We start from the raw sequence: 19,223 nt of genomic DNA on the forward strand, positions 1-19,223 counted from the left end.
TAATACCCCATAATGTAATGTTAATCTCATCCGCGCACTTAACTTTCTGCCGTCCCCGGCTACGCTTCCGTTCCCTTGGAATTCAGTCCGTAACCCTTAATGACCATCGGTCATCTTCCCTCCTCATTACATGTCCTGCCCATTTCTTTTTCTTGATTTCAACTAAGATGTCATTAACTCGCGTTTGTTCCCTCACCCAATCTGCTCTTTTCTTATCCCTTAACGTTACACCTATCATTCTTCTTTCCATAGCTCGTTGCGTCGTCCTCAATTTAAGTAGAACCCTTTTCGTAAGTCTCCTGGTTTCTGCCCCGTACGTGAGTACTGGTAAGACACAGCTGGTTATACACTTTTCTACTGAGGGATAATGGCAACCTGCTGTTCATGATCTGAGAATGCCTGCCAAACGCACCCCAGCGCATTCTTATTCTTCTGATTATTTCCGTCTCATGATCCGAATCCGCCGTCATTACCTGCCCTAAGTAGATGTATCCCCTTACCACTTCCAGTGCCTCGCTACCTTTTGTAAACTGCTGTTCTCTTCCCGAGACTGTTAAACATTAGTTTTCTGCAGATTAATTTTTAGACCCACCCTTCCGCTTTGCCTCTCCAGGTCAGCGAGCATGCATTGCAATTGGTCCCCTGAGTTACTAAGCAAGGCAATATCATCAGCGAATCGCAAGTTACTATATAAGGTATTCTCCATTAACTCTTATCCCCAATTCTTCCCAACCCAGGTCTCTGAAAACTTCTTGTAAACACGCTGGGAATAGCATTGGAGAGATCATATCTCCCTGTCTGACGCCTTTCTTTATTGGGATTTTGTTGCTTTCTTTATGGAGGACTACGGTGGCTGTGGAGCCGCTATAGATATCTTTCAGTATTTTTACATACGGCTCGTCTACACCCTGATTCCGTAATGCCTCCATGACTGCTGAGGTTTCGACTGAATCAAACGCTTTCTCGTAATCAGTGAAAGCTATATATAAGGGTTGGTTATATTCCGCACATTTTTCTGTCACCTGATTGATAGTGTGAATGTGGTCTATTGTTGAGTAGCCTTTACGGAATCCTGTCTGGTCCTTTGGTTGACAGAAGTCTAAGGTGTTCCTGATTCTATTTGCAATTACCTTAGTAAATACTTTGTAGGCAACGGACAGTAAGCTGATTGGTCTATAATTTTTCAAGTCTTTGGCGTCCCCTTTCTTATGGATTAGGAATATGTTAGCGTTCTTCCAAGATTCCGGTACGCTCGAGGTCATGAGGCATTGCGTTTACAGGGTGGCCAGTTTCTCTAGAACAATCTGCCCACCATCCTTCAACAAATCTGCTGTTACCTGATCCTCCCCAGCTGCCTTCCCCCTTTGCATATCTTCCAAGGCTTTCTTTAATTCTTCCGGCGTTACTTGTGGGATTTCAAATTTCTCTAGACTATTCTCTCTTCCATTATCGTCGTTGGTGCCACTGGTACTGTATAAATCTCTATAGGACTCCTCAGCCACTTGAACTATCTCATCCACATTAGTAATGATATTGCCGGCTGTTGCAACTTAACGCATTTTCGAAGTGCGCGCACCTTTTATCGCCTCATCTGGCGATCCTTCGGGTTCGGACTATCTCTACTAACACGTGCTCCCTTCTATCTTCCTGCCACTCGGCTACTTATAAATACGCTCTACACCTTTGAATAAACGTTCATTTTGTTCTACTGACTACGCTGAGGCTTCACTGGTCTGGCGTTATTGCGAGCACGCCATGGCTATGCTACAGTGGCGACGAAGATGGACATCGCCCATGCAGTGAAAGTCGACGCTGAACCGGAACCCACGCAGAACCGAGAAACCAAGGTCATCATGGCTCACCAACTTCCCGACTTCGAAGAAGGCAAAGATAAGTGGAAGCCGTACCTTATTAAAGTAGAAGCATACTTCGAAGCGAATGCGATTGAAGACTCAACTAAGAAAAGAGCATTGCTTGTTGCTGCGTTAAATACGCATACGATCCAAGTGCTGGCAGGGAAGGTGGCTCCACGCAAGCCAAATGCATTGACGTATGAAGAAGTCGTCGAAGTTTTGAGTGAGCACTACAGTTCCAAAAGACACGAAATCACCGAAAGCTACAAGTTCTTCAGTCGTTGTCAAGCGGAGGGCGAGCCTGTTAATGAATTCCTGGTAGACATTCGCCGAATAGCTGACAATTGCAATTTTGGCAGTGCTTTGGATCGCATGCTTCGAGATCGCATTGTTTGTGGAATACGGTCAGGTGCCCTGCAGAAGCAGCTACTGGCACAGCGAGAATTAACGCTACAAGACTCTGAAGCGATGGCCCTTGCAGCTGAGGCTGCGGATAGTGATGTAAAAGAGATGATCGGACCGGCAACGACACCCGTGTTAAAAGTACAGGCGTATCGGACAGAAACTCTAGTGGATGAGAGGAGGGCTGCCACACGTCAAGAATGCGCAAGGTGCGGTAGTACAAAACATAATGACTCGTGTTGCTCCTGGTCTAACGCTCGCTGTTACCGCTGTGGACGACGTGGTCACCTTGCAAGGAAATGTCGAAGTCGCGGGGCTAGAGAACAAGGCACGGCAAGGACAGCCAAACTAACACCCTCTTGGGGACGGAAGCCTCAGCCGACAAGGAATCCGAAGCCACCCACATTTGGACTTTGGTATCCCAACGAAAAAGCTGTCTGGAACCGCCGATCCGCCGAACGTTTGATTGGTGCGGTGTGCAGCTGAGCATGGAAGTTGATACCGGGTCGCCAGTTTGTGTCATCCCGCGTGAACTATATTATAAGCACCGTGAGCAATGGCCGAAACTGAAACCGTCCAGTCTCAATTTATCTTGCTACACAGGACGCCTTCCAGTACTTGGGGAGCTTGCGCTCCAGGTTTGTCATAAAGGGGTGACAGTGGAGTGTGCGCTGACAGTCTTGGACTGTGCGGGACCAAGCCTCTGCGGTCGCGATTTAATCCAGCGGCTGAACAGCGCAGGTGCTCCAGTGGTTAGTTTTGTAGAGAACTCGGCGGCAACAAATGACTCGAGCGAATCCAGCGTGAACAGCATATTCAATGACTACAACGACGTGTTCTCCGAGGAACTGGGGCTAATCAAGGGTCCTCCAGCCAGCCTGCACATGAAGGAAGGCGCCGTACCCAAGTTCTGCAAGGCCAGACCCATTCCATACGCGCTACGCGAGCGAGTGTCACTCGAGCTAGACCGTTTAGTTTCTGTGGGCGTGCTGTCGCCGGTGGCACACTCTGAATGGGCAACGCCCATAGTCGTAGTGCTTAAGAAAGACGGCGCAGTAAGAATCTGCGGCGATTTCAAGGCCACAGTAAATCCAGCGTGTGCAACTGAGCAATACCCATTGCCAATCATTGAGGATATGTTTGCCCGATTACACGATGGGGACTATTTCAGCACTTTGGATTTACGGGATGCATACGATCAAGTGGCGCTAAACGATAACGCGAAGAAAGTTTGCGTCATTAATACGCCAAAAGGGCTATTTTGCTACAATCGACTTCCTTTCGGTATAGCCTCAGCGCCCGCAATATTCCAAAGGAAAATGGATGAGGTATTGGCTGGCCTTCCAGGAGCACAGGCTTATCTTGACGATGTGCTCATTTCCGAAAAAGCGAGTGACGGCGGCGAAAGGCTGAAAAACGTCTTACAGCGCTTCCGAGAGCGCGGTGTAAAGCTAAGGTTCGATAAATGCAACTTGCGCAGCCCAGCAGTAACTTATCTAGGCCATCGGATCGATCGTGATGGGCTTCATCCGACAGAAAAAAACCTTGACGCTATCATGATGGCACCGAGCCCCTGTAATGTCAGTGAGCTTCGTTCATTCTTGGGTATGATTACTTTTTACGCGCGGTTTCTGCCGAACATGTCAACCACACTTGGCCCATTGTATCAACTGCTTGAAAAGAACGCACGCTGGCAATGGAAACAGCCGCAAGAGCATGCGTTTGATCTTGCCAAGCAAAGCCTTAAAACAGCCAAGGTTCTAGTTCATTTCGACCCTTCGAAGGAACTTAAACTTGAGTGTGACGCGTCTCCGTACGGTGTGGGAGCTGTCTTGTTTCACACGACCGGTAACGTTCACAGGCCCATTGGGTTCCGCTCGCGAACATTAACGCAGGCGGAGCGCAACTATTCGCAGCTCGAGCGAGAGGCACTGGCACTGGTATTCGGCGTCACGAAATTCCGCGACTACCTTCTAGGTCGGGAATTTACCTTAGTGACTGACCACCAGCCATTGTTGGGCCTGCTGAAATCGGACAAGCAGACGCCCACAATGGCCGCCGCACGGATACAACGTTGGGCGCTCCACCTGGGGGCCTACCGCTACCGGCTACAGTATGCACCAGGACGACAGATGCTGAACGCTGACGCCCTCAGCCGACTTCCGCAAAGATCTTCGGAATCTGACGATGACGGTGAGCCGCCCGAATATGTGCTGTCGCTAAACCAGCTGAACAATGGCACCATAACAACGCGTGAGCTGAAAGCATTAACGGCTTTTGACCCTGTCCTGGTCGAGGTCAAACGGTACATATTACATGGGTGGCCCAGAAACGCAAACGGAATGGCCCGGGCCGTACTGCCGTTTTTTGACCGCAAGCTCGAATTATACGTAGCACATGAACTGGTGTACTGGGGTAATAGGGTCATAATACCGACCGAAGCTAGGGAGCGAGTGCTGCATCTTCTACATGAAACGCACCAGGGTTCACCGGCAATGAAATCTGTCGCTCGTTCTTTGTTCTGGTGGCCAGGCCTCGACAAAAATATTGAAGACGTGTCTGCACAATGCCAGTACTGTGTGCAAAATCTGCCGATGCCAACTGCAGCTCCCGTCGTTAACTGGCCTGAAACAGGCGAAAGGTGGTCCCGTATTCACATTGACTACGCGGGTCCGATCTGCGGAAAAATGATACTCGTAGTAGTCGACGCACACACCAAATGGCTCGAAGCAATACCTTTGTCACATGCCTCAACGCAGACTACCATTGACTGTCTGCGTGGCATTTTCAGCAGGTTTGGAATACCGCGCACGATCGTTTCTGACAACGGGACCCCATTTGCCAGTCAAGACTTCGCGTTGTTCGTGGCAAACAACAACATTGTGCACCTTCGATGCGCTCCATACCATCCCCAGTCTAATGGTGCGGCGGAAAGGGCAGTGCGAACGATAACAGATGGTCTTCGGAAAATGACGAAAGGAAAACTGGAAGAGAACCTAGTACGGTTGCTATTTAACTACCGGAGGACTCCGCGAAAATCGGGTAAATCCCCAGCAGAGCTCCTTTTGGGCTATCAAATACGCTCACGCTTGGACACATGCTTTCCTCCAGCACTTGCAGGGCCAAAAGAGGACCAAGATGACTGGCTGCCGCTACCCGCAAGTGAAGTGTATACCCGCAATTACGGTGTGGGGAGCAAGTGGACGCCCGGTCATGTGAAGGCGACGTCGGGAGCGAGAATGGTGACCGTGGAAACATCAGACGGAGTCATCCAGCGGCACGTGGACCAGGTCCGCCCTCGACAGGAAGCACCAGGCGTCAAACCGACAGTAACTACAACCACCACACATCGCAGTGAGCCGGACCAAGCAACACAACTACAGCATCCAGAAACGGTGAATCCGGATGAAGGCATAACCGCTCGGCGCATTCCAAATGGCACCCGTTCTCCAGACTTTGCGGCACCAGATATTCCAGTGGCCCCGTTGCATACAGGTGTCGCCCAACAAACTCTGAGACGCTCAACGAGAGAACGAAAGCCAGTGCAACGCTTTCATTTCTGAGGAGGAAGGAATGTTGCAACTTAACGCATTTTCGAAGTGCGCGCACCTTTTATCGCCTCATCTGGCGATCCTTCGGGTTCGGACTATCTCTACTAACACGTGCTCCCTTCTATCTTCCTGCCACTCGGCTACTTATAAATACGCTCTACACCTTTGAATAAACGTTCATTTTGTTCTACTGACTACGCTGAGGCTTCACTGGTCTGGCGTTATTGCGAGCACGCCATGGCTATGCTACACCGGCTTTATCTCTTAACGCATACATCTGATTCTTGCCGATTCTTAGTTTCTTTTTCACTGCTTTTAGGCTTCCTCCGTTCCTGAGAGCATGTTCAATTCTATCCATATTATACTTCCTTATGTCAGCTGTCTTACGCTTGTTGATTAACTTCGAAAGTTCTGACAGTTCTATTCTAGCTGTAGGGTTGGAGGCTTTCATACATTGGCGTTTCTTGATCAGATCTTTCGTCTCCTGCGATAGCTTACTGGTATCCTGTCTAACGGAGTTACCACCGACTTCTATTGCACAATCCTTAATGATCCCCATAAGATTGTCGTTCGTTGCTTCAACACTAAGGTCCTCTTCCTGAGTTAAAGCCGAATACCTGTTCTGTAGCTTGATCCGGAATTCCTCTATTTTCACTCTTACCACTAACTCATTGATCGGCTTCTTATGTACCAGTTTCTTCCGTTCCCTCCTCAAGTCTAGGCTAATTCGAGTTCTTACTATCCTATCGTGACTGCAGCGCACCTTGCCGAGCACGTCCACATCTTGTATGATGCCAGGGTTAGCGCAGAGTATAAGGTCTATTTCATTTCTAGTCTCGCCATTCGGGCTCCTCCACGTCCACTTTCGGCTATCCCGCTTGCGGAAGAAGGTATTCATTATCCACATATTATTCTGTTCTGCAAACTCTACTAATAACTCTACCCTGCTATTCCTAGAGCCTATGCCATATTCCCCCACTGACTAGTCTCCAGCCTGCTTCTTGCCTACCTTGGCATTGAAGTCGCCCATCAGCATAGCGTATTTTGTTTTGACTTTACCCATCGCCAATTCCACGTCTTCATAGAAGCTTTCGACTTCCTGGTCATCATGACTGGATGTAGGGGCGTAGACCTGTACGACCTTCAATTTGTACTTATTATTATCCCAACAAGGCCTACCACCCTCTCGTTAATGCTATAGAATTCCTGTATGTTACCAGCTATATCCTTATTAATCAGGAATCCGACTCCTAGTTCTCGTCTCTCCGCTAAGCCTCGGTAGCACAGGACGTGCCCACTTTTTAGCATTGCATATGCTTCTTTTGCCCTCCTAACTTCACTGAGCCCTATTATATCCCGTTTACTGCCCTCTAATTCCTCCAATAGCACTGATAGAATCGCCTCACTAGATAACGTTCTAACGTTAAACGTTGCCAGATTCAGATTCCAATGGCGGCCTGTCCGGAACCCTCTGCAGCGTCGCAGGTCTGACCGCCGCCGTGGTCAGTTTCTTTGCAGCTGCTGGGGACTGAGGGCCGGGGTTTGATTGTTGTATTCATATAGGAGGTTGCGGCCAAGTACTGCACCAGGGTGGCCAATCCTGCTCTGGTGAGGGAGGGCGTTACCGGTTCTGGTCACCGGGATCAGGCTGCACTCCAGGCTTGTTTATGCAATATATATATATAACAACAAGTCGACAAACAGACACCAAGGTAAACATAGGGGAAATTGCTTGAACTTACTAATTGAATTAGAGAAATGATTAATTAATGGAAACGAAAGTGGATGAAAAAACAACTTGCCGCAGGTGGGGAACGATCCCACGTCTTCGCATTGCGCGTGCGATGCTCTTACCAAGTGAGCTACCGCGGCGCCGTTTTCCTATCTACTTTCTTGGGTATTTACATTTTGCAGCTAGAACTAACCCTGGGAGTGTTAGCCAGCGCCACCAATCACAAACCTAGGCGGCGGATGTGGAACATCCTATCTGCCGCAGGCGTCACGAGTACGTGATCTTTTTGCGTGAAGGCAACTGGTCAATAAACCCACACATGCTACCTAGAGGCATCAACGTTGCCGGATTCGAGACCCTCGTTATGTAATGAATGAGAAGAGAGGGGGGTTAACCGAGGGGCCAGATTTCTATTAATCTTATCATAAGAAGCCAAAAAAGACGCCAAGGACAACATAGAGGAAATTACTTGTACTTACTAATTGAATTAAAGAAATGATAAATTAATGGAAATCAAAATCGATGAAAGGACAACTTGCCGCACGTGGGGAACGATCCCACGTATTCGCATTACAGGTGTGATACTTTTGCCAATTGTCCTACCGCAGCACCGCTTTCCCATCTACTTTATCCGGTACTTTCTGGGGTATTTATGAGTGGTGGCGCTGGCTAACACTCCCAGGGTTAGCTAGATCTAGTAGTAAAATAACATAAATACCCCAGACAGTGGATGGAAAAACTGCGCCACGGTAGCTCAATCACGGTAAGAGCATCGCAGGCGTAATGCGGAAACGTGGGTTCCTATCCCACCTGCGGCAAGATTTTCTTTTCAACCACTTTCATTTCCATTACATTATTATTTCTTTAATTCAATTAGTAACTACAAGTAATTTCCCCTATGTTGCCCTTGGTGTCTTTGTTTGTTGGCATCTCATGATTTGTTTATTTGTTTATTTTATTTTAATTATTTATGAGGGCCAAACAGGAAAATCTTCAATGAACCGATGGCCCAGCAGATCGTGCGCACTGCGAGTTTTGCTGAAAAAAGTTTTTGACTGTGCCATTTACATCTCTCAATCCATTCTTCAATAAGTGATGGAGTGAACAATTCGCGCTTCTACAAACAGTCTACTACAAGGCGCTGCTATTTTTACTTTGCTCCAGCTTCTTCACTCTTCAGAAGAAGACTCGCGCTCATCGGAAATCGTTGCGAGCACAGACGGCCCCTCGCCGCAACCGACACTGGCAGCGGCTCGTGCCGCCAGTCTGGCGCTGCATCAGGGCCACTCCGGGATGTGTTCTAAGGAACTCCAAAGGATGTGGGGGGAGGTGAAGTGGCGAAGTTCTCGGCGAGTCTGAATGAAACACTTGCTTTCATTTCTGGCGACCTCGCACTCGCAACCTCCGCCGCCACTGTCTTAACCCCATATCCTTCACCCCCCCCCCCCCCCCTACGTACATATACAATAAATCATATCACTTGACGTGCAAGACTGAGCCATCTTTCCTCGATACCACCCGCCGCAATCGGCGCGCACAAACTTCCTCGGCGGCCCCCGGGATCTCGGCCACGCGGCAGCGCGGGCGCCGAGAAACCGACTCGCCGTCGCCAGCTTGCGGCGTCAGTAAGCACGCGTATTGGCGCCGCTCCTCGTTCTGCAAATTACCGCCTAGTTCGCACGCTCACACCATCGCAGATCCCTTAAGTGCAGTAGATGCGAAAAGAAAGAAAGAAAGATCAACGTGCAGAAGTAAACAGAAGCAGCGCAGCCTTAGCCAGCAAGAGGCTATAAATGGCTTTGCGGCAGCAGCACGCTCCCTTTTGATGTAGCCAGAAGCAGTGTTGCGCTACAGCAGGAGGCGGCCACTCGTTAGGTATACACCCTGCATGCGCGTGCCGCGACCACCGTAATGATGGCCATAAGCTGCAGGCAGCACGGGCTCCATCTGGGACAGCGATGGCCGACGCGGTTGCAAAGGCTGCCGCGGCACGCAACGATGTCCCCTTCCGCAGTGCGCACGTGCGCTACACGCGAGCGGAAGAAAGCCCCGAAGCACACTCATACAGGTCCCAGCACTGTGTACCGAAAGCGCAGTGCAAGCGGCGTGCGGGGTTACGGCACTTAAAGGAAGAGGATGATAAGCATGCTTCTAGCTTTTGTTAAGCAAGGGGATGATAGACGGGCTTCCCAGATCAAGCATAATGTGAAAAAAAAAAGCAAGATAAGAGAGTCAGAGAAAAAATAAAAAGAAAGAGAACATCAGCCTCATGTGAAGAAATTGGGTTGTTGCCCGTCGTCTTGTTAAGGTGTGAGGTATTTTTTGCCTTAGAATTAGACAAATCATTAATTAACGTGGATTGCGAACAGCCTAGCCGATTATACCTGAAATCCTAAACTATATACACTTGTATGACGTCAACTTAAACACTCAATGGCAGACTTTCCAAAAAGATGTCACAATTATTATCCAAAGTTATACGGAGGAATAACATCCTGCCGGTAGCGCGCTTAATACGCATCCCAATTGTCTTAAAATGCTTCCATCGCACCCGCCGCATTAGATTTCGTGTTCTGTTGCTGAGGTCACAAGTTCGATACTTGGCCGCGGTAGTCACATTTCGATAGGTGCGCACGCAATACAAAAACACTAGTGTACCGCGCTTCACGCGCACGTTACCCCCTCACCCTCACCAGCATCGCCCGTCGCGGTCAAAATAAATCTACAACCGTCCACTACGTCGCTTCGGTAGCACCGGTGTTGCTTGTTGGCGACAAACCCTATCAATCAAGCTTCCATCGTAAGTCATATAGCAAGTAGAGCCTAGCCATTACGTATCTGATTTTCACGCACCTTAGGTGTCCGCAAAAAAAATTAAATATTTTCCACGAGCAATAGTATTACGTGCCCCGTTAGACGTTTCAGAACTTATTACCGGACTTCCAGCCCTAACTTGGCTAAGTTATTGAGCGCGTCACCATCTGTTCGTCAATATTGTCACGTGGTAGTAACTGTGAAGAAAGCAGCCAAACTGAGAAAGACGAAACTAGCGTTTTATTTGGCGAACTTGTGCCCTCAAAAACAGGCTACACTCAAAGAACGGCGACAGCGGCGAGCACAGTCGGCGATCGTCGAAAATCTGATCATCGGGTCAAGCGCGTCGACTTTTATACATCAATCGTCGAATGTTCCAGACTCATCGCTGGGACCCGCGCGCCTTCCACAAAGTTCTACATTATTCGCGTCGCGCACACATGCAATCAGATTACACAAGGTTCGGTCACAGACAGTGGATGGAACCATCGATAACATTCCAGAAACTTCCGACACACGCAAGCGCGTCCTGCGCTGTGCGATAACATTTGTTAGGCGGTGAAACGTGTCGCCCGATGAAGACAAGTACACGTGTCAGTATACAAAAATATACTTTTTTGACGCGAAACGGCTTACAACCATACCGTCGCGCACGAACGGTCCTATATTTAAAGACTATATACAGACAGAGCGCGCTCAAGCGCATATAGCTTACGGTTAATGCACCTTGTCGCCCTTGTTGCAATGCGGTACTCCGCATACAGCCATGCAAAACGGAAAGCACCTGGAAGGTATACACGCTCACATGAAAAGAAGACACTCGCCTCTGCACCGCCATTCGATGCGAATCCTCGCAAAGCTGCGCTTTACCGTAGCGCCCTGTTCGCAGCTGCAGCGCGACAGAGCACAAAATGCTCCGTATCAACATATACACGTATACCGTGCCGAAAAACTTTCCTGCCAGCCTGGCCCGCCGCAGCAGTGAATTCGAATCCTCAACCACCGGTGCGTGAATGTCGCTGGATCCGCGCGCCACGAGGAAGCAGCGCACTGCGGGGCCCCGCTGCAGTAATGCTGGTAATCTGCGGGGCAGACTGACTGTGCTTTCCCCGGTTCCGGAAAAAAGGTGCGCAGCGGCGCAGACCATTACGGCTGCTGGTGACCCGCGGCGTAACCCCGCCGGGGGTTCACTGCACGCGGAAACGCGGCCACCCGCTGCAGCCGCGTCTCGAAGACGGGTTCCGCGGCGGAGCCTGTGCGCGGAACACGTGGATCAGCTGACAGCCTGCGCAAGGTTGTTGCATCAAAGGGCCACAGGCAGCTCCGGCGAGGGTGCCATCCCTTCACGAACTGCGCTTGGGCTACACTATGCCGCCCACGGCCCTTACAATGTCCAACAGAACCCTTTCATCCAAGAATCAATGTGAAAAACCTTTGCACACAGCGCGCGCAATGCGACCTGCGAGTATAAAGGGTGCAAAAAAAAAAGAACAAACAGACATCGTTTGCCCAGCGGTTTAGCAACCGCAGTTCATGTATATACGAGAGACCATCTCTCCGAATGTGTGCTGCTCTGCGTCTTTCAGAGCACAGCGCGTGAGCCTGCAGATGCCTCAGCTCCTCATGGCGTCTTGGAGCGAACAAAGCTGTTTCTTGCTCAGCCGTTAGGTTGTGCATCGCGATAAGTGAAGGAAAATTTGCACTTTTACTTAGAAACCAGGCAATTAATTGTCGCAAGTGTTAAACTAAACGACGTAGAGTCGAAAATGCGAGCCTTCTGCAAAATTTCTGCAAGAACAGTGCTGCGGTAAGCGCAAGATCTTTTTTTCGAACACGTTAAGCGAAATATGGGTGGGACCCCGTACAGAGTGCTCAAGTATGCTGCAGCTCCCATAGTACTTGTTTCTGCGCCGGCTTAATAAACCCGCCTTTTTTTTACTTTTGTTTTTGTCGCTAAATTAAACCCGCCTTTTGTAGGTGTGTAGGCTATCGAAGCATCCTTTGTGCATCCTTGTTTATTTATTTTTATTTGCAATTTTTGGCAATGGGGGGGGGGATATATTCGTTATCAGAACAGCCTTAATGCATTCTTACTGCATGCCTTTGCATTACTTCACAGTGCTAAAGGAATGTTAAGTGCGAAGTATACACTTTACGGAGTTAAGGGGTGCTTTTCTTTTATTATAGAGATGACATGGCATAATAGGATAGACTAGCAGCTTTAGGTGGCACCGGCTACTCCTCGTCGCTTGGCAAACAAAATAAAGCCACGAGATGCTGCGAAAAACGCTGATTAAAGTCAGACAGCATAAGCACAAGGCTCTGCACATGAGTCCAATAATAATATTTGGGGTTTTACGTGCCAAAACCACTTTCTGATTATGAGGCACGCCGTAGTGGAGGACTCCGGAAATTTTGGCCACCTGGGGTTCTTTAACGTGCACCTAAATCTAAGCACACGGGTGTTTTCGCATTTCGCCCCCATCGAAATGCGGCCGCCGTGGCCGGGATTCGATCCCGCGACCTCGTGCTCAGCAGCCCAACACCATAGCCACTGAGCAACCACGGCGGGTCATGAGTCCAAGAAGCCTCTGAAAATGACCATAAGTTCTTCTAATTATCCGAGAAGACATACAAGAGCAGTTTTTTCAGGGTTGCTCTTGCATTTCAAGCAAGTAAAAAAAAAAAAAAAGAGATGTGCGGAAAGCTATCGACGTTCGCAGTCAATGAAAGGGAACAGCCGAACGCTTCTAGAAGGCTATTCGATTTATTAAAAGAATGATGCGCTTGATGGCATATCCGGTAGCTACAGGAAGGCTATTTCGGTAGCACTCATTGTTTGATTACGTAATGCCGTAGACAGCAGGGACGTGAACCAGCACAATCCGTACCGGTAGTATAGGTGGCTTTACATATAAGCCGATTCGTCATATGCGTGTTGCTTTCAGAGGCGCGAGTGTAAGACGACTGCCAGTCCTCCTTCCTGCGTGCAGAGCCCTCTCTCACGGCAGCCACATGGGGAGGGGCTGGCGGGAGACGAGTATCATTAGAGTGGTTTAGTTGAGCGTCTTTACGGTTGGCCCCGCTAAGCCAAAGCGGAGCGGCGGGCGATTTTCACGTTTTAGTTATACGTTTAGCGTAGCGGAGCGGACCTTTCGTAGTTGCAGCGCCCTCTGGCCAAATTCAGGGTAATGAAAGAAAATAAAAACACCCACGGCCGCTCGATCCAAAAGCATCGAGCGGCCGTGAAACACCTATTGATCAGTTTTATACAGTAAAACGTATATATGTGTATATATAACTTATTTCTCCATGAAGTATCTAGACGTGCGCTTGTAATGCGTTACCGGTCTATTTTGCCTAATGGAATATAAAGCGCCGTCTTGGAGAACGCCACGTGATAGCCAGTGCGCTTGCTTTCTGCATCCAATCCAATCCTTTCTGACGCCAACGCTAGCCAAAGCGCTGCGCACCACGCTCCGCTCAGGCAGCTTCTCAGCGAACCGTGTTCGCTCCGCTAGCCCGCTTACGGCTAAGCGGACGGCGCATGCGCATTCGCGCTTCTGCTCCGCTTAGCTGCTTAGCGGAGCGTAAACACGCTCAACTAAAACACTCTATTGTGCCCCAACCGCTCCACTTTCAGGCGCCCCGTTCGGCGGAGAACGCGCCCTGCGCCTCGGTCCCTCGGTTGCGCGAGAGCACGAGCCCTTCGCATCGGCACCTTTGCATCGGCGGTCAGTTCGCACCCCGACCGCCAACCACGAATATGGGCGAAAGAGGCAAAGAAAGCTATTCGCTTTACAACCGTGCGAGCCCTATTCCCGGCTCTTTGCTCCGAGTCAATGTTTGTACACGTCACGCAGTCAGGCTACGGGTGTCATCCGGCTGCTTCGTGTACATGGTGTACGGGCTATATTCTTTCACGCATTGCCTCATCATTTTGTTACAAACACTTAGAGGCACGTATTATTAGAGCCCGATAACCACAGACAGGTAGAATGCATTGGTAGGTTATATAGTGCGTATTCATAATAAATATGTCGTCCTGTTCGCGCTAAAGTTTATTGTGAACCACATAGCATGCGGAGGCATTGAATTGTTCATGGGCGAAAAAAAAAAGCAGTTTCCGCCTCACCTACTTTTAACTGAAAAGATGGGTTATAGATTGCTTAATTGAAACTCATCTATGTAGTACATTTTGGGCAAACTTGCCACTATTCCGTTGATTTTCCGTTGAAGAGAGGAAACAACGTAATTCTAACAAAACAAACATTAATGGGTGTGTTACTCCACTAAAACACTCCTTTTTACGGCTACAATGGGGTGAAATATAAACAACAGGGAACACCCTTATGGGTTTTAGTCTGTACGTAGGAAAGTGCTATGACATTAAGAAAAAAAAATTCCGCTTTATAATGAGCATTCTGTAAACTCTTCGCCATTTGCATGGTTCGAGACCTTCTTCTGAACAGAAGGACTTGTACTTTCAGAGATTCTGCGGCCCCGAATGACAGTGACACCAGGGACATAAAATTAGACAGGCACTTCTTTCTTTCATTTTTGCCACCCATTAGACATATGCGAGTTCCAATCTTTGTTTGTTTCGGTCGGCCGTTCCGCCCAAAAGTAATCTGCGTACGCGCTAAATAACAAGCGAAGAGTAAGTATAAGCAGTACAGATATATTTATCCACGCTTAGCTTATTGACGACTGCGGACGGGACTACGGACTATGCACTTGAACTGCAAGCAAGGAATGCCAATATTTTAGGCGCCACGAAGCCTCGTAACTGCACCAAACCATTGGTGCCTTTTACGTTTACATCACATGGATGCGAGCCTAACGTTAAGTCGGGGCTCGAACATTAAATGTTCGCGTATCACAGTATGCAGCATAGCACACTGATTCATGCATACAGCATTATTAAAAATTGTCCAAGCAAGAAACGTAGGTTGCTGGTTTCAAATTCTGCGAGAAGACGATATTCTACATGGCCCGGTGCGACACAAGGCTGCATTTACAGCCGTGGCGTGTTACCCCCGGTATACACTTATAGGGAACTCTTCTCGGGAGGATACGTATGCAGCCAATTTCGGCTGAGGCTCCGGTGAACAAAATTCGAATGCGGGCACAGCCGCGCGGTAGAGCTAGGAAGCCGTTGCGCAAGCCACCGAATGGAAGGTACCACCGGCCCCCTAGAGGCGCGTGCGCTGCAATGAAGAAAAAGAAGAAGACGAAGAAGGCACTTATTTGCGGCGACGCTTTGTCTGCATCGCCACCCGAAAAGAGAAAGGATCTCTGGGGATGCTATAAACAAGTGGCCGTCGAAGAACTAACCTGCAGAGCGACAACGAAACTAGAATCGACGTGGACGTGGAGCCGTCCGGAACGCCAAAAAGAGAACAAAAGAAGAGGTGAAAGCGAGCAACAGCACGAAGATGCAACGATCGCCGGGTCTCCCATCTTAATCGGACGCGCTCGATCAGGCGCGCGGCTCGGGTAGGGCCTTGGCTCGGAGAAAGCGATGCCGGCCGAGCTGCCCCAATCCCAGATAAGTGCGCCGCGAAGAAAGGCTTCTCCTCTTGCACTGCGGGGGCGGACCCGCTAGAAGTAGTAGCAGCCACAGCAGTTCGCTTTGAGGCACCCTCGCGGGGCGTGGACATGGTTGGGGAAGATACATGCGAGCGTGCAGAACCCGGATTTTGTCCCTCGCTGCGCAACCACTGAGTGGTCGTTCATTCGGGGACTTTTTCTATACTGCATCTTTGGCAGGCAAGAAGAGCGGAATGCAGACCTGGACAAGCTGGCCAGCAAAGTAAACCGAGGCTGACCCTCGAGCCTTATACGTTTTCCACTGGGCGAACGGCAGCCACTTCAAGCTGCGCGCTCTCGAGGGAGCAACAGTGGCATGGAAGCTCCTGGAATAGCGTCGTTGTTTTGTGCGCCCGCGACGCAGTACCGCAGGTCGACAGGTCTCTGCGACCGTTTATATACTTAGTGCGCACTTTCACGTGTGCGCGCAACTGTGGTGCTCCTAAGAATACATGGTGTGAGAAGAATGTTCCCTTTGGAAGAAGTGCTTCTTTTCTATAAAGCGTTGTCGTACCCGCTTATTATGTCTCTCAGCGTGATTTTCCTGCAAAATCTGGGAGACGCCACATCCTGCCTTGCGGCGTTGGATTGGTGACGGTCCACGGGTCCTCCAGGCCTACATTCGTCCACCGCAGGAACATCTACAAGGAAACACGGAAGTAAAGCCAGGCTATGCGCGCATGCAGCAACAACTGGGAGCTCTACCGAGTGGAGAAAGTTGTAGGACCTTTCCTGCAAATTAAAGCTCCGCGAGAGGCAAGTAATCTCTTTGGCATATATGAAGGAATCGCATGTGATGAAATTCAGGACGTCAAGATACCATCGCAATTCTACATCCCAGAATGGACACCATCCATGTTCTTTTGAACAATATGAACAATCCACCGGTACAAAGACTCCTGCAAGTGGTTGAGTGCACAGTGCCCAGTCATTTCACTGTTAAAAAGCGACAGACACCGATCTTCCTCGTAGTTACGTTAAGTCGGAGACCGTGGCAGAAAATATGGTCGTCGGTCTTTTCGCGACCGCATGTACGTATTTCATACAGCGTAATCAGTATTTTCGATTATAGGTCCGAAAAGGCTTTCACGCAAGCTACAGCTATACCAGCCAGAGGGCTCGGCAAGGACCCACACTAGCAGCGCGGCAAAAGTGACGAAGAAGAAGGTAAGTTATTATGAAGAAAGTGGATGTCCCCTTACAAGCGATAGTAATTATTTCTATCGTTTGGCTCCGCAAGGAAAACGAAACTTGCGACTCTATTTGCATTAACGAACATATCTTCCTTTACCGGCCACTATAGCGTGGCGCTTGTCTATGTGCATACGCAGATGCTCTTATTTCGGCTGTTCCCATACAAGGAAAAACTGGTCACGTCCAGTGCGCGGTTTTCGATCACCACGAGCAGTAGCCACTATGCGACGCAGAAGAATAGTTCCCCCGGGCACCCTGTGCCGACACAGAAACTACCCGACCGCACGCGTTGCTTCGAGCCTCCGCAAGTGAAAACTCCCAGGAGAAAAAAGTACCAGCATAACTGACGAACAGAACCAACGTGAAAGTGCTATAATGGCAGGGTTGTGAGAGTTGACGCTAGGGGGTACCATTTTTACCCCTCGAAATTGACACGTGACTGGGCACCTAAAACTGAAGTGCACAGAAAGTGTAAATATGATCCCAAAAAATGATTATACAGACAGCAACGGAAGTTCATATCCATAAAATTGTAAATCAAGGGTCCGCGTACACGCGGAGAAATATAATAAAATAAAAGTAAAAAGGCCCTCGTCGCACAATTCCCGCAGCCGCATGCTACCATCATAATTCCCGCTTGACAATCATGCTTCGGTAAGGTTATGCAAACACAAGGAGCGCGGCAGTCAGACGGATGAGTCACGATTTTGAAAGTGCAAAAAAGTGAAAATAAAAAATAATATAATAACAATAAAAAATAAGCAGAGCAGTAGATCAGGCATGGGTGAGAGGAGGAAAAACGGGAGAGAAGCCGGGAATATAGCACACGTAATGTACGAGCCCTGTCCTGGCGCGTCTCTCTCTCTCTCTCTCTCTCTCTCTCTCTCTCTCTCTCTCTCTCTCTCTCTCTCTCTCACACACACACACACACACACACACACACACACACACACACACACACACACACACACACACACACACACACACACACAGCTAGGACAGGGTGCAGAATCGCAGCTTTCCTTTATATTTTTTTCACTGTCTCGCAGGCGTGAGAAATGAGCTTTTGCGAGACGAATGGCTTTCTTTTCCGAAAGGGCGCGTTTGTATTCGCGAGAGGTATTCGCACCGCTTCACTAATTCCGTGCAGCCTGCACCATGAGTGGTACGCGGCGAAGGAGCAGCGTCATACTATACGTATACGCGACGTTGGTCCTTCGCACGAGACTAATGAAACGTGATATTCGAATCCCTGCTGCCTCTACAGTGGCTCGGCATGGAGAGACGAGAGGGGCAATTAAGGGACCAGGACTAAAGGAGAACGCTAAGGCCGAGCAGTTAATAAGACGACGCGAGGCCCGCGGACGCGTTCGATAACGCAGCCTGTCTTTACCGATTGGGAGCTACATGCAGCTCAGGTTTCTCGGGCACTGATCAGAACATTTCAGACGGAGGCATTATGCAGGCTGAGGCCGTTATACTTGCGTTTCTCCTCCTCGTCCCCCTTCCTCGCCTTACCGGCCTTTCTCAGAGTTTCCGAAGCACTCAAGAGGCGAAGCCTGCCACGGGCGCAATCTCGGACGGCATCGCTGCAGGCCCAGGAAGAAAAATGCATTACACCGGCAAGGAATGGAAGAAAATATCTGAAAGCATAAAACAAGAATTCAAAGGAGAAGAAAATGGTTCTCGCACTTCGACAAAAATAGAAGGAAGAGGCGGGGGAGTTGGGGAAAGCTGCACAAGCATTAGCGTATACCCAAGCGTGCGGATACATAAGATAGATTGCAAAGAGAGGGAAGGGTAGCCGTTCGTCTGCCGCTGCTTTGTCACTAAAAACCGAGAACAATGCACATGGACTTGCAAAGAAACACACCTGTGTGTGCGTGTGCGTGCGTGCGTGAACGGGAATTCTCTAGAACAAGGCGTGACATACGCAGTTCGTTCGGCGGTAAGAATAGCCGCGAACTTCGAAGAGGCCAACCTTGAGAGAGAGAAAGAGAAATAGAAAAGAGGAAATGAGGGCAGGTTAACCAGACGCACGTCCAATTTGCTACTTGTCACTGGGGGAAGGGGCATAGGGATGAA

General features: G+C 49.3%; 1 protein-coding gene and 1 non-coding gene across 2 annotated transcripts in view; both read right to left on the reverse strand.

Annotated features, from left to right (window-relative positions):
• Window positions 1-19,223, reverse strand: part of LOC142580500 (ecotropic viral integration site 5 ortholog-like) — a 289,591-nt gene that overhangs the window by 137,534 nt on the left and 132,834 nt on the right. The gene's annotated exons all lie outside the window — the stretch shown is intronic.
• Window positions 7,606-7,678, reverse strand: TRNAA-CGC (transfer RNA alanine (anticodon CGC)). The gene has a single exon. It is a non-coding gene; the product is annotated as a tRNA-Ala (tRNA).

The sequence above is a fragment of the Dermacentor variabilis genome, chromosome 1, assembly GCF_050947875.1.
Source record: "Dermacentor variabilis isolate Ectoservices chromosome 1, ASM5094787v1, whole genome shotgun sequence".
Classification (NCBI taxonomy): Eukaryota; Metazoa; Arthropoda; class Arachnida; order Ixodida; family Ixodidae; genus Dermacentor; species Dermacentor variabilis.